Below are 17,856 nucleotides of genomic sequence, written 5' to 3'. Positions count from 1 at the left end.
CCAAGACCAATCATCAACCTTCCCTAATGTCATATACCAGACATGACCGGAAAACCAGAGTGGATCGGGCCCTAACTGTTCCCTTCCCTTTTGCCTAGAGTGCCCTAAACTCCCCCAAGGGATGTCAATGATATTAGTTGCGGTAACGGGGACGCAAACAGTCGTGCTCTGTATGTCGTTTGCCATACAATTAGTGTCAGGGGTGGTGTAAAACCTCTTGTGCAAATGATTAATCAGTTCTATATGTGCCATGGATGTGGTCATGTTGGATGACCCATTAGAGGGTCCTATACCTGCTTGTGATGTAGGTGTATGGTGCTCTAATACCCACAGGAGAATCCCTACGGAGACTCCTGTCACTACAATAAAAATAACAAACCCGGGACCCACTTTCCCCAAACTCGTCCAGAGATGGCCCCTATCCCTGGATGACCGGTTAGTTGGAGTGCCGGGGAATTGCTCCCACATCCTCACCAACTAAAGGTTCTGTGTTTGGAATCAAATTTAGGTCGCTTAAATCGACCCTGACTTCAGTCAGTGTTCTGGAAGGAGTCGGTGCTGGGGTACAATGCGTCAAGTGGTGCCAAGGTGCGCCCGATTTACCTTTGACCTGGACTGAGTGTGAAGTAACCTCCTTCACTTCGTACGGTCCAGTCCACCTGGGATCCGCCCACTTTCTTTTGTGGACTTTGATCCTTACCCAATCGCCGACCTTTATCCTTGGTTGCTCCGGATCTCCCGTCAGCTCCCCCACATGGACTTTGTGTATCTGTTTGGATAGAGCTGCAGACAGTTCCGTCAATTTTCTTACATAATCAGTCATACCTATCTGGTGTACATCAAGAGGGGGCATATGACCTCCCTCTCTTGGTGGACCTGGCATTACTCTCCCTGTCATAATTTCGTGGGGTGAGAGATGAGTCCCTGCCCCAGGTGATGACCTCATGGCCATCAACGCCAGTGGCAGGGCCTCCACCCATGTCAGTTTTGTACCTGCACATATTTTGGCTATCTTATTCTTCAGAGATTGGTTGCAGCGCTCCACAAGGCCCTGGGCCTGCGGCTTATACACGGAACCAAACTTGTGGATAATGCCGAACCTCTCCTCCACCTGTCTCAGGTGTTTGTTTGCGAAGTGGGACCCATTGTCGCTTCGAATTTGCCTAGGGACCCCATATCTAGGTATTAGTTCTGACTGCAGCCACTTAATGACTGTCTTCCCATCCTCCTTAGCTGTTGGAATTGCTTCTACCCATCTAGAGAATCTATCTACCATCACTAGCAAATATCTCTTCCCGTATTTTACATTGTCCTCTCCCATGTCGGTATAGTCTATACTAATGTCTTGGAAACATGCGTTAGGCACCGGGTATGCTCCCATTGGGGTTTGGTAAGGCTTCTTTGAATTGTAGCTCCCACATATGTTGCACTCGTCACAGAATAAATCTGTCATGTCCTTCATGTGGGGGTGCCACCATATATATGAAACCTTCTGTAGAGTTGTCATGCAGGTGAAAGAGGACCCAAAAGCGACTTGGCGAAAACAGAGTCTTTAATCCAGTAAAGTAAATACAAACAAAAAACACAACTTTCACTCGAAATGACGAGGACAAACTGGAGACTCGATCTTGAACAGCAGGTGAACAGCAGGTTGCCTCGGGAAGGCACTTGAACCAGACAGACTCAGACACCTGCTCACCACGCAGCATCTGAGGAAAACACGACACGACAGGGCGATACACAAACACAGCACGGTGAATTCTAGACAAGGAACCGACAGGACAGGAACGGAACACAAAGGAAGAAATAGGGACTCTAATCAGGGGAAAGGATCGGGAACAGGTGTGGGAAGACTAAATGATTGATTAGGGGAATAGGAACAGCTGGGAGCAGGAACGGAACGATAGAGAGAAGAGAGAGCGAGAGAGTGAGAGAGGGAGGGGGAGAGAGAGGGATAGAAAGAGGGAAAGAACCTAATAAGACCAGCAGAGGGAAACGAATAGAATGGGAAGCACAGGGACAAGACAAGATAATAAATGACAAAACATGACAGTACCCCCCACTCACCGAGCGCCTCCTGGCGCACTCGAGGAGGAATCCTGGCGGCAACGGAGGAAATCATCAATGAGTGAACGGTCCAGCACGTCCCGAGACGGAACCCAACTCCTCTCCTCAGGACCGTAACCCTCCCAATCCACTAAGTATTGGTGACCCCGTCCCCGAGAACGCATGTCCATGATCTTATGTACCTTGTAAATAGGTGCGCTCTCGACAAGGACGGGAGGGGGAGGGAAGACGAACGGGGGTGCGAAGAAAGGGCTTAACACAGGAGACATGGAAGACAGGATGGACGCGACGAAGATGTCGCGGAAGAAGCAGTCGCACAGCGACAGGATTGACGACCTGGGAGACACGGAACGGACCAATGAACCGCGGAGTCAACTTACGAGAAGCTGTCGTAAGAGGAAGGTTGCGAGTGGAAAGCCACACTCTCTGGCCGCAACAATACCTTGGACTCTTAATCCTGCGTTTATTGGCGGCTCTCACAGTCTGTGCCCTGTAACGGCAAAGTGCAGACCTCACCCTCCTCCAGGTGCGCTCACAACGTTGGACAAACGCTTGAGCGGAGGGAACGCTGGACTCGGCAAGCTGGGATGAGAACAGAGGAGGCTGGTAACCCAGACTACTCTGAAACGGAGATAACCCGGTAGCAGACGAAGGAAGCGAATTGTGAGCGTATTCTGCCCAGGGAGCTGTTCTGCCCAAGACGCAGGGTTTCTGAAAGAAAGGCTGCGTAGTATGCGACCAATCGTCTGATTGGCCCTCTCTGCTTGACCGTTAGACTGGGGATGAAACCCGGAAGAGAGACTGACGGACGCACCAATCAAACGACAGAACTCCCTCCAAAACTGTGACGTGAATTGCGGGCCTCTGTCTGAAACGGCGTCTAACGGGAGGCCATGAATTCTGAATACATTCTCGATAATGATTTGTGCCGTCTCCTTAGCGGAAGGAAGTTTAGCGAGGGGAATGAAATGTGCCGCCTTAGAGAACCTATCGACAACCGTAAGAATCACAGTCTTCCCCGCAGACAAAGGCAGAGTGAGCCCACTGAAGAACAGCCAGACGAGTGGAAACAGGAACGAAAAGGAGGTTACTAGGACAAGCGCGCGGCGACGCAGTGTGCGTGAGTGCTTGCTTAACCTGTCTTTCAATTCCCCAGACTGTTAACCCGACAACACGCCCATAAGGAAGAATCCCCTCGGGATCAGTAGAAGCCACAGAAGAACTAAACAGACGGGATAAGGCATCAGGCTTGGTGTTCTTGCTACCCGGACGGTAAGAAATCACAAACTCGAAACGAGCGAAAAACAACGCCCAACGAGCTTGACGGGCATTAAGTCGTTTGGCAGAACGGATGTACTCAAGGTTCTTATGGTCTGTCCAAACGACAAAAGGAACGGTCGCCCCCTCCAACCACTGTCGCCATTCGCCTAGGGCTAAGCGGATGGCGAGCAGTTCACGGTTACCCACATCATAGTTGCGCTCAGATGGCGACAGGCGATGAGAAAAATAAGCGCAAGGATGAACCTTATCGTCAGACTGGAAGCGCTGGGATAGAATGGCTCCCACGCCTACCTCTGAAGCGTCAACCTCGACAATGAATTGTCTAGTGACGTCAGGAGTAACGAGGATAGGAGCGGACGTAAAACGTTCTTTTAGAAGATCAAAAGCTCCCTGGGCGGAACCGGACCACTTAAAACACGTCTTGACAGAAGTAAGAGCTGTGAGAGGGGCAGCAACTTGACCGAAATTACGAATGAAACGCCGATAGAAATTAGCGAAACCTAAAAAGCGCTGCAACTCGACACGTGACCTTGGAACGGGCCAATCACTGACAGCTTGGACCTTAGCGGAATCCATCTGAATGCCTTCAGCGGAAATAACGGAACCGAGAAAAGTAACGGAGGAGACATGAAAAGAGCACTTCTCAGACTTTACGTAGAGACAATTCTCTAAAAGGCGCTGTAGAACACGTCGAACGTGCTGAACATGAATCTCGAGTGACGGAGAAAAAATCAGGATATCGTCAAGATAGACAAAAACAAAGATGTTCAGCATGTCTCTCAGAACATCATTAACTAATGCCTGAAAAACAGCTGGCGCATTGGCGAGACCAAACGGCAGAACCCGGTACTCAAAATGCCCTAACGGAGTGTTAAACGCCGTTTTCCACTCGTCCCCCTCTCTGATGCGCACGAGATGGTAAGCGTTACGAAGGTCCAACTTAGTAAAGCACCTGGCTCCCTGCAGAATCTCGAAGGCTGATGACATAAGGGGAAGCGGATAACGATTCTTAACCGTTATGTCATTCAGCCCTCGATAATCCACGCAGGGGCGCAGAGTACCGTCCTTCTTCTTAACAAAAAGAACCCCGCCCGGCCGGAGAGGAAGAAGGCACTATGGTACCGGCGTCAAGAGACACAGACAAATAATCCTCGAGAGCCTTACGTTCGGGAGCCGACAGAGAGTATAGTCTACCCCGAGGAGGAGTGGTCCCCGGAAGGAGATCAATACTACAATCATACGACCGGTGAGGAGGAAGGGAGTTGGCTCGGGACCGACTGAAGACCGTGCGCAGATCATGATATTCCTCCGGCACTCCTGTCAAATCGCCAGGTTCCTCCTGAGAAGTAGGGACAGAAGAAACGGGAGGGATGGCAGACATTAAACACTTCACATGACAAGAAACGTTCCAGGATAGGATAGAATTACTAGACCAATTAATAGAAGGATTATGACATACTAGCCAGGGATGACCCAAAACAACAGGTGTAAACGGTGAACGAAAAATCAAAAAAGAAATAGTCTCACTGTGGTTACCAGATACTGTGAGGGTTAAAGGTAGTGTCTCAAATCTGATACTGGGAAGATGACTACCATCTAAGGCGAACATGGGCGTAGGCTTCTCTAACTCTCTGAAAGGAATGTCATGTTTCCGAACCCATGCTTCGTCCATGAAACAACCCTCAGCCCCAGAGTCTATCAAGGCACTACATGTAGCACCCGAACCGGTCCAGCGTAGATGGACCGACAAAGTAGTACAGGATCTTGATGGAGAGACTTGAGTAGTTGCGCTCACCTGTAGCCCTCCGCTTACAGATGAGCTCTGGCTTTTACTGGACATGAATTAACAAAATGTCCAGCAACTCCGCAATAGAGGCACAGGCGGTTGGTGATCCTCCGTTCCCTCTCCTTAGTCGAGATGCGAATCCCTCCCAGCTGCATGGGCTCAGACTCTGAGCCAGAGGAGGGAGATGGTTGCGATGCGGAGCAGGGAAACACCGTTGATGCGAGCTCTCTTCCACGAGCCCGGTGACGAAGATCTACCCGTCGTTCTATGCGGATGGCGAGAGCAATCAAAGAGTCCACATCTGAAGGAACCTCCCGGGAGAGAATCTCATCCTTAACCACTGCGTGGAGTCCCTCCAGAAAACGAGCGAGCAGCGCCGGCTCGTTCCACTCACTAGAGGCAGCAAGAGTGCGAAACTCAATAGAATAATCCGTTATGGACCGTTCACCTTGGCATAAGGAAGCCAGGGCCCTAGAAGCCTCCCTACCAAAAACTGAACGGTCAAAAACCCGAATCATCTCCTCTTTAAAGTTCTGGAACTTGTTAGAGCAATCAGCCCTTGCCTCCCAGATAGCTGTGCCCCATTCTCGAGCCCGGCCAGTAAGGAGTGAAATGACGTAAGCAACCCGAGCTCTCTCTCTAGAGTATGTGTTGGGTTGGAGAGAGAACACAATCTCACACTGCGTGAGAAAGGAGCGGCACTCAGTGGGCTGCCCGGAGTAGCAAGGTGGGTTATTAACCCTAGGTTCTGGAGGCTCGGCAGGCCAGGAAGTAACAGGTGGCACGAGACGTAGACTCTGGAACTGTCCAGAGAGGTCGGAAACCTGAGCGGCCAGGTTCTCCACGGCATGGCGAGCAGCAGACAATTCCTGCTCGTGTCTGCCGAGCATGGCTCCTTGGATCTCGACGGCAGTGTAACGAGCGTCTGAAGTCGCTGGGTCCATTCCTTGGTCGGTTCCTTCTGTCATGCAGGTGAAAGAGGACCCAAAAGCGACTTGGCGAAAACAGAGTCTTTAATCCAGTAAAGTAAATACAAACAAAAAACACAACTTTCACTCGAAATGACGAGGACAAACTGGAGACTCGATCTTGAACAGCAGGTGAACAGCAGGTTGCCTCGGGAAGGCACTTGAACCAGACAGACTCAGACACCTGCTCACCACGCAGCATCTGAGGAAAACACGACACGACAGGGCGATACACAAACACAGCACGGTGAATTCTAGACAAGGAACCGACAGGACAGGAACGGAACACAAAGGAAGAAATAGGGACTCTAATCAGGGGAAAGGATCGGGAACAGGTGTGGGAAGACTAAATGATTGATTAGGGGAATAGGAACAGCTGGGAGCAGGAACGGAACGATAGAGAGAAGAGAGAGCGAGAGAGTGAGAGAGGGAGGGGGAGAGAGAGGGATAGAAAGAGGGAAAGAACGTAATAAGACCAGCAGAGGGAAACGAATAGAATGGGAAGCACAGGGACAAGACAAGATAATAAATGACAAAACATGACAAGAGTTCTGAGTTTTCCTTCGTGGGTGGGTCCGTGGGCTTCCCTTATCAGTTCTGGACAGAGATTCGCCGGAGCCACCAGTCGACCATCATGGCATCTCCAAATTCCGTCTGGTCCTTTAGAGCCTCCCTTCTGTGTCCACACTGAATGTTCGTAAGGGCCTGCCTCTTCCTGTAGTTCTAGTATGTGTTGGCTTGTCAATTCAGTCCTTGCTGGTTCTATTCTAAGCACCATCTGTCGGGGGCTGTAGCCTCCTGCGGCCTTGGCTGCCAAGTCTGCGGCATCATTTCCATGATTGATTCTGCTGGTCAGTCTTTGGTGGCCTCGGCATTTCATTATGGCCACTGTCTTTGGTAATGATACGGCATGTATCAGACGTTCCATCTGGGCTCTGTGCTTGATGGGTAGATTACCTGTGGTGGTGAAGTTGCGCCTAACCCATTGTGGTCCGTCTATGTGCACAGCTCCGTGTGCGTAAGCCGAGTCTGTGTAAATATTTACAGTCTTTCCTTCTGCTCTTTCTAGGGCTTGAGTCAAACCCACAATTTCCGCAAATTGTGCCGATGCTGGCTGGGGGATAATTCCTGACTCCAGCGTGACATGTGTTTTGTCATGCAACTGCTGTACTACCGCATAGGCAGCTATGTTCCCTTTGTCTCCCTTGTAGCAACATCCGTCTGTGTATAGCCATAGGTCTGGTGATGTCAATGGTTCATTTTCTAGGTCTGGTCTCAGTTTGAGCTCTTGTGCTGCCCTCTCTTGGCAGGAGTGTGCTAGGCCATCTTCTGCGGTGAGTGCATCTGCCATATTCTTGTCGGTGTTCACAAAAGTGATGTGCGACTGATTGCATTTGTTCTGGATTTTGTTTTTTCTGTCCGCACTGAAGGTGAATTCTTTGCTGTTGAGGTATGCTGCCACCCCGTGGTGGGTATGTATCTGCATCTTGTGGCACATTACCAGATGGGCTGTCTTCTCAATCGCCTTGGCTACTGCCGCAACGTATCTGGAACAGTCGGTCTGGCCGGTTTCAATGTGGTCAAGTTTTGAAGAGTGGTACATGAGTACTCTTCTCTCCCCCTCATGTTTCTGGAAAAGGACGGCGGATGCAAAGCCTTCCCTTTCAGAAACATCCAGGTGAAATGTTTTACTGTAGTCTGGTGCCGTGAGAGCAGCAGCCACAGACAGGTCAGTTTTCAGGAGCCCAAACGCCGTTGAAGCTTCAGGAGTCCATGTAAGAGGGGCCTGTAGGTTTCTTGGGCCAGCTTCTCTAACAATTTCTCTCAGGGGTTCAGTTCTTTCAGTATAGTCTGGGATGTGAGTGCGGCTGTATCCCGTCAACCCCAGGAAAGAGAGCATTCCTGAAACAGTAATGGGCCTGGGATGATGTAGGATTGAGTCTCGATGTGATTTGGAGAGGCCTGCTCCCTCGCTTGAGATTTCCTTCCCAGGAACAGAACGGTTCGTCTACATGATTGGACTTTCGACCTCTTGACTTTGTATCCTTTCACTGCCAGAAAATCTAGTAAGGTTTTGGTCATCTCCAGACAAAGGTCTGAGTTGGGAGCCCCCAACAACAGATCGTCTACATATTGTATGAGTATTACGCCTTCCGGGATCTTCAGTTCTGCCAGGTGTGTCTTCAGGATATAATTGAAGATTCCAGGGGAAGAAGTATAGCCTTGAGGAAGTACGGAATAAGTAAATTGCTGATTCTCGTAGGTAAAGGCAAACAGCGGCTGGGAAGCCTCATCCAGTGGGATGCTGAAAAAAGCATTTGCCAAGTCCACCACGGTGAAGTACCGATGTTTGGGTGACAGGTTGCTCAGAGTAATGTGTGGGTCGGGAACAGGGAGATCAATGGGTGTGATAACTTCATTCACAGCCCGGAAATCCTGTACCATCCGGTATGTTTCTCCTCCTGCCTTCAGAACCGGAAGTATGGGGGTGTTCCAGGGTGACTGAGTCCTGTATATGCATCCAGCTCCCAGGAGGCCTTCAATAGTGGGTCTGATCCCCTCAGTCTGTTCATGCTTCAGTCGATATTGGGTTCGAAATATTGGTACTTGTGCTGGATTAGGTAGGGTAATGCGCACTGGTTGGACCTGTATCTTTCCCACGTCAAATGGTGTGGTTGTCCATATTGCCTTGTCAATGGAATTCAAGACAGCACAGGAGGAAGGGTGATCAGAATATGGTTTTCCGTGGTGCCTGGGGAGCGTGAGACGCTCAGGCTGGCACCGCTCTTCAGTGTCCACCATAGTCAGCCGCCACATCTCTTCGGTGGTTGCCTTCAACAGGCCTGGTGCACTAGTCGCTTCCCAAGTGAGTTTCGAGGCCCTTTTATCATTGGACCTAGACTTCGGGCCTCATGTCCATTTCCCACTGCGAGGGTCACGTGAGGAGTAGAGTCCGGTCCCAGTTGATACCAAGGTTTAATATGTTGTGGGAGTATGACTGGGGCTGCCACCCCCTCAGGGCCACACACAATGGTGAGACACCGTATATTCGGGGTAAGATGCATCATGTTTTCATCCCAATCTTGTGTGTATGGTGTGTCTTCATCGTCAGTAACGTTGAGTGTGCAGTGTAATTCTGCCTGTGGTGTCTTGTAGGGATGAAAGGTGTATATTAGCTTCCTCCATTGGTTGAATTGAAATTGGATGGCAGGAGTGCCAGGTCCAGATGGCAGGCATTTGAACCAGTAAACCTCCTGTGTGGTGGATAGAACAGGTGCGGGCAGAATTGGGAGCATCAGGATTCGGGCCCTTGGCGGTGTATCGAGCGAAACCTCCACGCCTGATTCAGTTAGGTAGATTGCGCATCCCAATTTACAGAGCAGGTCTCGACCTAGTAGGTTAATTGGGCAATTTGGACAATATAGGAATTGGTGTTTTAAACTGGAAGGCCCCCACTGGAATAATAGTGGAGTAGTTTTGTATTGATCTTCAGGATTTCCGGAAACCCCCACCACCTTTACTTTGTCTGAAGAGAGGGGTTGATGCGAATTGATGGCGGAATGTGTGCATCCTGTGTCCACAAGGAACCTGTGAGTGACTCCCTGTATATCACACGTGATGGTGGGTTCTGTGTGGACGGGGAATCGTTGGCCATCTAACCCGACTGGTGGTGGTGGGCAGCTTCATTCCCATGAGGGTTGCCCCTCTGACATCCCCTGGAAGGTCGGGCCAGTAGGAGACGCTGGGTTGTATGCTGGTTGATATCCCTGGGCAGGGGCTGGTGGATATCCCTGGACAGGGGCTAGGTACCATGGGGCCCCTCTTCCCCTTTGTCCACCTCTCCTCCCCTGTTAGCCAAATATAACAGGCGCTGCTGTGTGGGGGAGCGGAGCAGTCTCTGGCGTAATGGCCTTCGTGTTTACAGTTGTAGCAATGAGAGGGTCTTACTCGTGTCGGCCCCCCCCATGTTGGTCCCGGGGGGTTGGAGAACCCTGGCTGATCATAACCCCCATATCCGTAGTTGGCTCCTGGAGTTGGAGGGTACTCGACCGGTGCCTGTGCGGGGTTGGTGATACTGGAACGGTCACCAACATCTGATTTATGGTCTGGGATACAATCTTAGCTATATCCGTGGGGTCTTCCACCACCATTTGCTTTTTTGGTTTCGCGATCTTTTGGGCTTCATTTAATTGTAGTTTGAGCAACTGGAGTTGCAGCGATTGTACTTGTGAATCAGCCGTGCCTTTGTCTTTATTGTATTGAGAGATGTGATGGTGTATATGGGAGTTGAATTGAGCAGTGGACAAGGCCATCAGCCCCACTGTGGCCCTAAGCTTGTTCTTCACCTCTGTCGGCGTCCCATTCACCACCATCTCCTTCCACATGCTGAGAGTGGTACCGCTCTGGTCATGGGGTTCAATATGCACTGATCTCCAGGTTGTCTTTGCCCTGTCCAGGTATTGAGCTGCCTTCTCCCCTTCTTCCATAGTGAACGAGGTAAGGGTGTCATAGTTTTTCTCGGTGGGATATGCCCTTCTCAGCTCATCCCACAGTGCTCCCCTATATTTTTCAGGTTCTGTTGAAGCCCCATGGGATCCCAGTCCTGCTGTGTTTATTATGGCCTTCATGGTCGTGAAGTCGGTTGACCTAGCCAATAAGGCTTTCATGTCCCCCAGGGCAAGCCGGATCCCGGAAGTTAAGGCTTGAAGCTGAAACAGCCAGGCTGAGGCCCCCCCATGTAAGCTCGGAAGCTGTTCCATCAGGGCCGTTAAATCTTGCATCTTCCAGGCAACGTATTCCTCTCGGTTAGATGTTTCATCCATCCTGAGTGGCATTTGATACAGCTCCTGTCGTTTTTCGCTTCTTCTTCCCCTTTTCTCCTTTGTCTATCTATGATGCGCTGCGACTGTCTTACTGCCGTTTGAACGGGGGTTGATTTTCCCTTAAAAATCCCTTGTAACAGGACTGCTTCACCCGTTTCTGCTGTAACCTCTTCCATGAGTTTAAGTTGGGTTTTCGCCTCCCATACACCTGCAGACATGAGGGGAACGTCTTCCTCTGTCTCCTCTTGTAGTTCCATATCATCTTCCCCCTCTTCTTCCGGTTCGCTGAAAGACATTAGATTTTCGTCTGGTATTCTGCCACTTGTGAAATATTCCTTACGAATGTCGCTCCTTGGTTCCCCTTTATGTTCTCCGTATACACTGGATGTGCGGGAGATGGGGGTATCTCTCCCCTTTGACTTCCAGCTGCTCCCGTTGCCCCCTGCTCCATCTGTGAATGGATTCCTTGTGTGGCCACTGAGGTGGAGCTGTTCTCGCATAGATCGAGGGGCATGCAGGTCAGATGGCCCTGGTGTGCACCTTTGTGCACCCCCTGGTGTGGAGTAACTCTGTGGGCCAGGTTCTAATAATTCACACTCCAGGTGGCCCCCTATGATCAAAGTATCCCCTTTTAGTACTCCTTCTTTTACAAGGAAAACAGGGGCCTGTGTTGACGCGGGCCCAGCCCTTCTCTTCTCTTCATTATAAGGTGGAGGCATATTTGACAGGATTGGGTAAAGGGGTTGGGTTGTTGAGGGCTCAGATTTTGATGGAGCAGAGGGGAATGGATTTGGCGCCATCTCCTGGTGGTAGCTCGTCTGTTCATCTGCCCCTTGTGAGGAAGTGACCAGGGCAGAGGGAAAGGGATTTGGCGCCATCTTCTGGTGGTAGCTCGTCTGTTCATCTGCCCCTTGTGAGGAAGTGACCACCCCCATTATTTCAGGATTTTTATTCAGTTGTGCTTTCTGCGCTTCTTCTATGGCCCAAGTTCCTATCTTTAGTTCCTCTTCTGCTCTCTCTCTCTGTTTGGTCCCTAGGTTCCTGAATACATGGGCCTTGTTTCTTCCCATTTCCTTGTCTCTAGCTTCCTGCAACGTCTCCCTTAACCCACATTCCATTGTTTTCAACTGGACCCCGGTTGGCAGTCCCCTCCTAGGTAACCTGCTTGCGTCCATCTTAACTTTACTCCTCCCAGACTTTCTTTATATCCTTCCACTGTCTCTTTCCCCTGATCTATATTCTATTTTTTTATCTAGGAACTCATTAAACTTCAGCTTTGGAGTATTGGGGGTCGCCATTGTGAATTTTAAATCGTAATTCAATTTTAATTCAATCGGAAATTAATCGTAACTTAATCGGAATTTTACCAGACTACTTGAATATAATTAGAATATGCTTAGCCCGTCGTTAGTTAATAACAACGATGTATTCGAGGAGGCACTATTGCTCACACTCTGCCTTTTCCTTGAATATTCAGTTCGAGAAAAACGATTGGGTTGGTATAGCTTTTGTGGAGCGCGCAACCAAGGGATCTATTCGACTATATAGTCACAATATTAATTATTATATTCAGATCTTATTTCAATTATACATCAGTCATTTTGTTCCTGATTATACATTTTACACAGAAGTTATAGATACATACAACATGGAAGTTTACATACAACATGGAAGTTTACATACAACATATAAGTTTCGGATTATCCAATAACCCTTCTTGAGTTCTCTCTCTCTCTCAAACCATCAACAATCTTGATGGAGACGATTACAACCACATTACATTTTATATGAACAGTTACAAATACACGTGTTCTCTCTAAACATTATCAGCCTATCTTTTGGACTACTTATCAGACTGGACTTCGACCGAGTCGCGGGACAAAGTTGCCAATCTTTTCCCCTCTCGGCGCCAGGTTTAATGAATAGTAATTAACTATCCCCTTACTGATTTTTATCCCTAATCTCTACCGTGCTGAATCCATATCCATGTCCGACCCCTATCAATCAACACCATCAGACTGGACTTCGACCGAGTCTCGGAACAAAATTACAATTTGTCCCCTCGGCGCCAGGTTTAATGAATAGTAATTAACTATTCACTTACTGACCTGTTATTAACCCCTATCGGAACTTATCTTATCCAAATCCATGTCCGTGTCCGACCCCTATCAATCAACACCATCAGACTGGACTTCGACCGAGTCTCGGTACAAAATTACAATTTGTCCCCTCGGCGCCAGGTTTAATGAATAGTAATTAACTATTCACTTACTGATCTGTTATTGACCCCTATCGGAACTAATCCAGGCCTCAAAAGTGATACCTCATCATTGAAAGCTATCAGACTGTGCTGACCGGGTCACGGGACAAAATTACAATTTATCCCCTCGGCGCCAGATTTAATGAATAGTAATTAACTACCCCTTACTGATATCTCATCAATGATTTAATCACCCGGCCGTCGCCGGTTTGTACCACATATGTTCACTTCACTGTACTTTCAACTTGTCAGCAAATTATAAATTTACACAAGAATTCATACTTACTCGGAAATACTGATCAAAATTTAGACAGACTATACGACAATATGCAAAGTTTGATTTAACAGGTTTTGCTTACCTTATTTATGGTGCACCTTTTAGATCAGTTTCCCGAGTTGAGCAGAATTATTGTCCTCCCCCGAATTTCTTTCACCCGTCTTTTTTGGAACCGTCCTTCCGTCACTCTCCTTCTCACACCCAATCAACTCTCTTCGACCGGACCGTTATTAAACCATCCTCTGCTACCAAATTCTGTTGATAAAAGGATATATAGAAGGGTGAGCCGGTTAAGGATCGATTCAGACAAGGTGGTAGATTGTACGACAAGCGACAGATTTATTCAGAGTGAGAATATCTGGTACACGTATATACGGCTCTCCCATTCGCTCGCACAGAACAGCAGGAAAAAGAGAAAGAGTGAACCGTTACAATACAATTTATACAAAACAGAAAGTAGGTTGATTCTGGGAGATCGGATCTTTGGATTGGTTCAGCTGGGCCTTCCGTCTGTAGTCTTCCGCCATTGGCTCAGCTGGGCCGTCCGTCACTCTCGAATCCCGCCGTCACATCCGTTCAGCTAAAGGGGACTGTGTGTGTGCTGGATGGGGGTGTGTGTGCGTGAGTTATCCTGTAGGGGGCCCCACATCCTTTACTGTGAGTTATAGCCATGCATTTAGCAGTAGGCTGATCACTTGCATAAGAGAATAGCAATTCTTTACAGTTTCTCCATTTTTGTTTTGAGATTGGACTTTAGCACGTCGAGCTCGTTAGCACGTCTAGCTCGTTAGCACTGATTGGTGTCACTTCGTTAGTCAGTATGTGTTACACCTGTGCTGGTGTAGCAGTGTAATGTTGTTCCACCTAGATTATGCACCAAGCTGCACACAAGGACCAATTCAAATAGGCCAGGTCAAGAGGGGATGTTAATAATTTGACAATAATAATTCAGTGTATTTTTTTAATTTAATTACAGCTGCATAACTAACGTTTTTCAAACACTTTTATTGTATATACATATGATTGTAAAGTTTTGTATATTTTGGTTTGGCCCATCGCGGGTTATCTGTATTTCCATACCCCCTTATTGTTCTCTTTTGCCTGACCTTCGGCTAGCAAGGTGCCTGAGAGCTAGGACTGCGTCAAGGGTTAACATCATGTGTAGTGTCTCTTCGTGTGCAGGGCAAATAAAAATAATTCAACTAGCAGACCTTCAGTTGTGGCAGCGTCCTAATTAAAAGTACACAACGCAGAATGAACCAAGCTACACTGGCTTGTCCATCTCCTTAGTGGGAAGGTGTTTCACCTGAGCAGTCTTTCAGTTCTTTGTTTTTTGATCCTCAATATTTCTGTTTATTTTCATAGTTTTTTCCTGTGAAGCCATTGTGTTGCATCCATGTCTGAAATGTGCTGTATAAATAAAGCTTGATTTGATTTGCACATATTACAAAACAAATTAACCCAATGACTGACCAATCAACAGACTGTTGGTCCCTCTTAGTATGAAAATCAGTATCAACCCCACTTTTCAAGCCTGCTGAAGGCGTGGTGGAGTGGTAAACACCAACCCCGGCTCTACCAGGGGCTTGAGGTGGTCTCTCACAGCTTTGATTATGTCATGTTCTGTGGCCTTGCCATTCCATTTCTTGACTGCCCCTGCAACACAGAAACACATTTAGTCATATTACATAATATATAAAACACTAGATATGGAGCATCTATGGCCTCAGTTACACCTGGCACCTAAATGTGACTTCTTTCATCTGATCACTCCAAGCTGCATTAGGTTCAGATCTACCAGGATGGGCCTTTGACATAGTCTGGACACAGTCAAGCCACTGAATATGCATAAGCAATGTAAAGAGAGGGGGTGTTTCTAACTAAATGCGTGTGTTCCTAGCTCCAACAGTATTATCTAACTAAATTCTTGTGTTCCTAACTCCAACAGTATTATCTAACTAAATGCTTGTTTATAGCTCCAACAGTCCAGTAATATCTAACTAAATGCTTGTGTTCCTAGCTCCAACAGTGCAGTAATATCTAACAATTTCACAACAAATACCTAATACACACAAATCTAAGTAAAGGAATAAGAATATATAAATATATGGACGAGCGATGTCAGTGGCATAGACAGATACAGTAGAATAGGATAGAATACAGTATATACATATGAGATGAGTAATGCATAAACTAAGATACAGTAGAATAGGATAGAATACAGTATATACATATGAGATGAGTAATACATAGACTAAGATACAGTAGAATAGGATAGAATACAGTATATACATATGAGATGAGTAATACATAGACTAAGATACAGTAGAATAGGATAGAATACAGTATATACATATGAGATGAGTAATGCATAAACTAAGATACAATAGAATAGGATAGAATACAGTATATACATATGAGATGAGTAATACATAGACTAAGATACAGTAGAATAGGATAGAATACAGTATATACATATGAGATGAGTAATGCATAAACTAAGATACAGTAGAATAGGATAGAATACAGTATATACATATGAGATGAGTAATACATAGACTAAGATACAGTAGAATAGGATAGAATACAGTATATACATATGAGATGAGTAATGCCAGATATGTAAACATGCAGGAGATCCATGAAGGAAAGATAGTGATGATGCTCAGCAACGTTGTTGCAAATGGTGGGGAACAACCAATTTTGGCATTTTTAAAATAATTGTACCCCCATTTTTTTCTCCACAATTTCGATAATGTGATGTCTACAGTGTTGTTGGCTGTTCGTCATTGACCTTGCGTAGGCTTAAACACTGGTATACACTGATTTTTAAGGCCATATTGGGTAAAATGCCATTTTATCTCTGTTCTTTTTTTGTCAGATCGGTAAATAACTATAAATGACGGTCCCCTTCTCATTTGCTTCTAACAGTACCAAATATTTGAGCAGGTCATGGTAGAAATTGTTTTAATTACTCAGCTCCGTGGTCCTGGAATTCTTTCCTGAACATTTTAAAATTTGATGATCTAGTTTCGTTGGTGGAGCTTAAAAACTTGATCGATGTATATATCATAGAAGAGTGTAATTGTGTTTAGGACAGCTGTTTTTAGTCAAGACTTTAGTGTTTTTAACGTAAAATGTTATTGTTGTACTGTGTGTGTGTTTATAGCTTTGTTTAATGTTGTGTTAGTTTATGTAAGTTGTTTTGTCTGAAACGTTGTTCCCCCTGCTGCTATTGGACCAGGTCTCTCTTGGAAAAGAGATGTTATTTCAATGAGAAAAACCTGTATAAATAAAGGTAAAATAAAAATAAAAATATTGTCTCATCGCTGCAACTCCCCAAAGGGCTCAAGATTCGAAGGTCGAGTCATGCGTCCTCTGAAACATGCCCCGCCAAACCGCGCTTCTTAAAAGCTGCCCGCTTAACCCGGAAGCCAGATGCACCAATATGTCGGAGGAAACACTGTTCACCTGACGACAGAGGTCAGCCTGCAGGCGCCACAAGGAGTAGTAAAGCCAAACCCTCCCCTAACCTGGGCAATGCTTGGTCTATAGTGTGCTGCCCTATGGGACTCCCGATCGCAGCAGGTTGTGGTACAGCACGGGATCAAACCTGGGTCTGTAGTGATGCCTCTAGCCCTTCAATGCAGTACCTTAGACTGATGCACTACTCAGGTATAACCTCTTTTTTTGACCAATTCTGATGTTTGTTAAAAGTGTGATTTTGACATTATTACCGTTATATCAACACACTTGACACTCCCAACTATCAATGTGTTTGGCACCATAGACATCAAGTCACTTGACAATAATGTTTCATACAACGTTGCATTCCATGTTTGCGAGGTCTATCATTTTCATTGAAGACAATCAAGCTTAACATTCCATAAAATTTAAATTCAAGGCTGAGTCTCAAATAGTCGCCTGTACATTTTAATAGCAGGGCAATGGCACACATGATAGCAAATACATTTTGGGTCTGAATTAAAGGAGCTACAATTATAATTTAATTACATGTTTTAAATAAAATGTCCATAATATCTGCAGTAATAGTGGAATAATCGTGTTTCACAATATTCCTAAACAAAACAATTATATTGATCTTCTATTGTGTTATTTACTGTACGTTTGTTTATTCCATGTTGTTTTTGTCGCACAGCTTTTCTTTATCTTGGCCAGGTCACAGTTGTAAATGAGAACTTGTTCTCAACTGGTCACTAGGTTAAATAAAGGAGAAATAAATAACACACAATAATACATAAAAATTTAGGAGCAGTATAGACCTAGTCTGTTCATTATATACATCTACATGATGTATTGTTACACCATGTAGGAGCAGTATAGACCTCGTCTGTTCATTATATTCATCTACATGATGTATTGTTACACCATGT

The sequence above is a fragment of the Oncorhynchus gorbuscha genome, linkage group LG26, assembly GCF_021184085.1.
Source record: "Oncorhynchus gorbuscha isolate QuinsamMale2020 ecotype Even-year linkage group LG26, OgorEven_v1.0, whole genome shotgun sequence".
Lineage (NCBI taxonomy): Eukaryota > Metazoa > Chordata > Actinopteri > Salmoniformes > Salmonidae > Oncorhynchus > Oncorhynchus gorbuscha.
Note: the sequence above shows the minus strand (reverse complement) of the source record.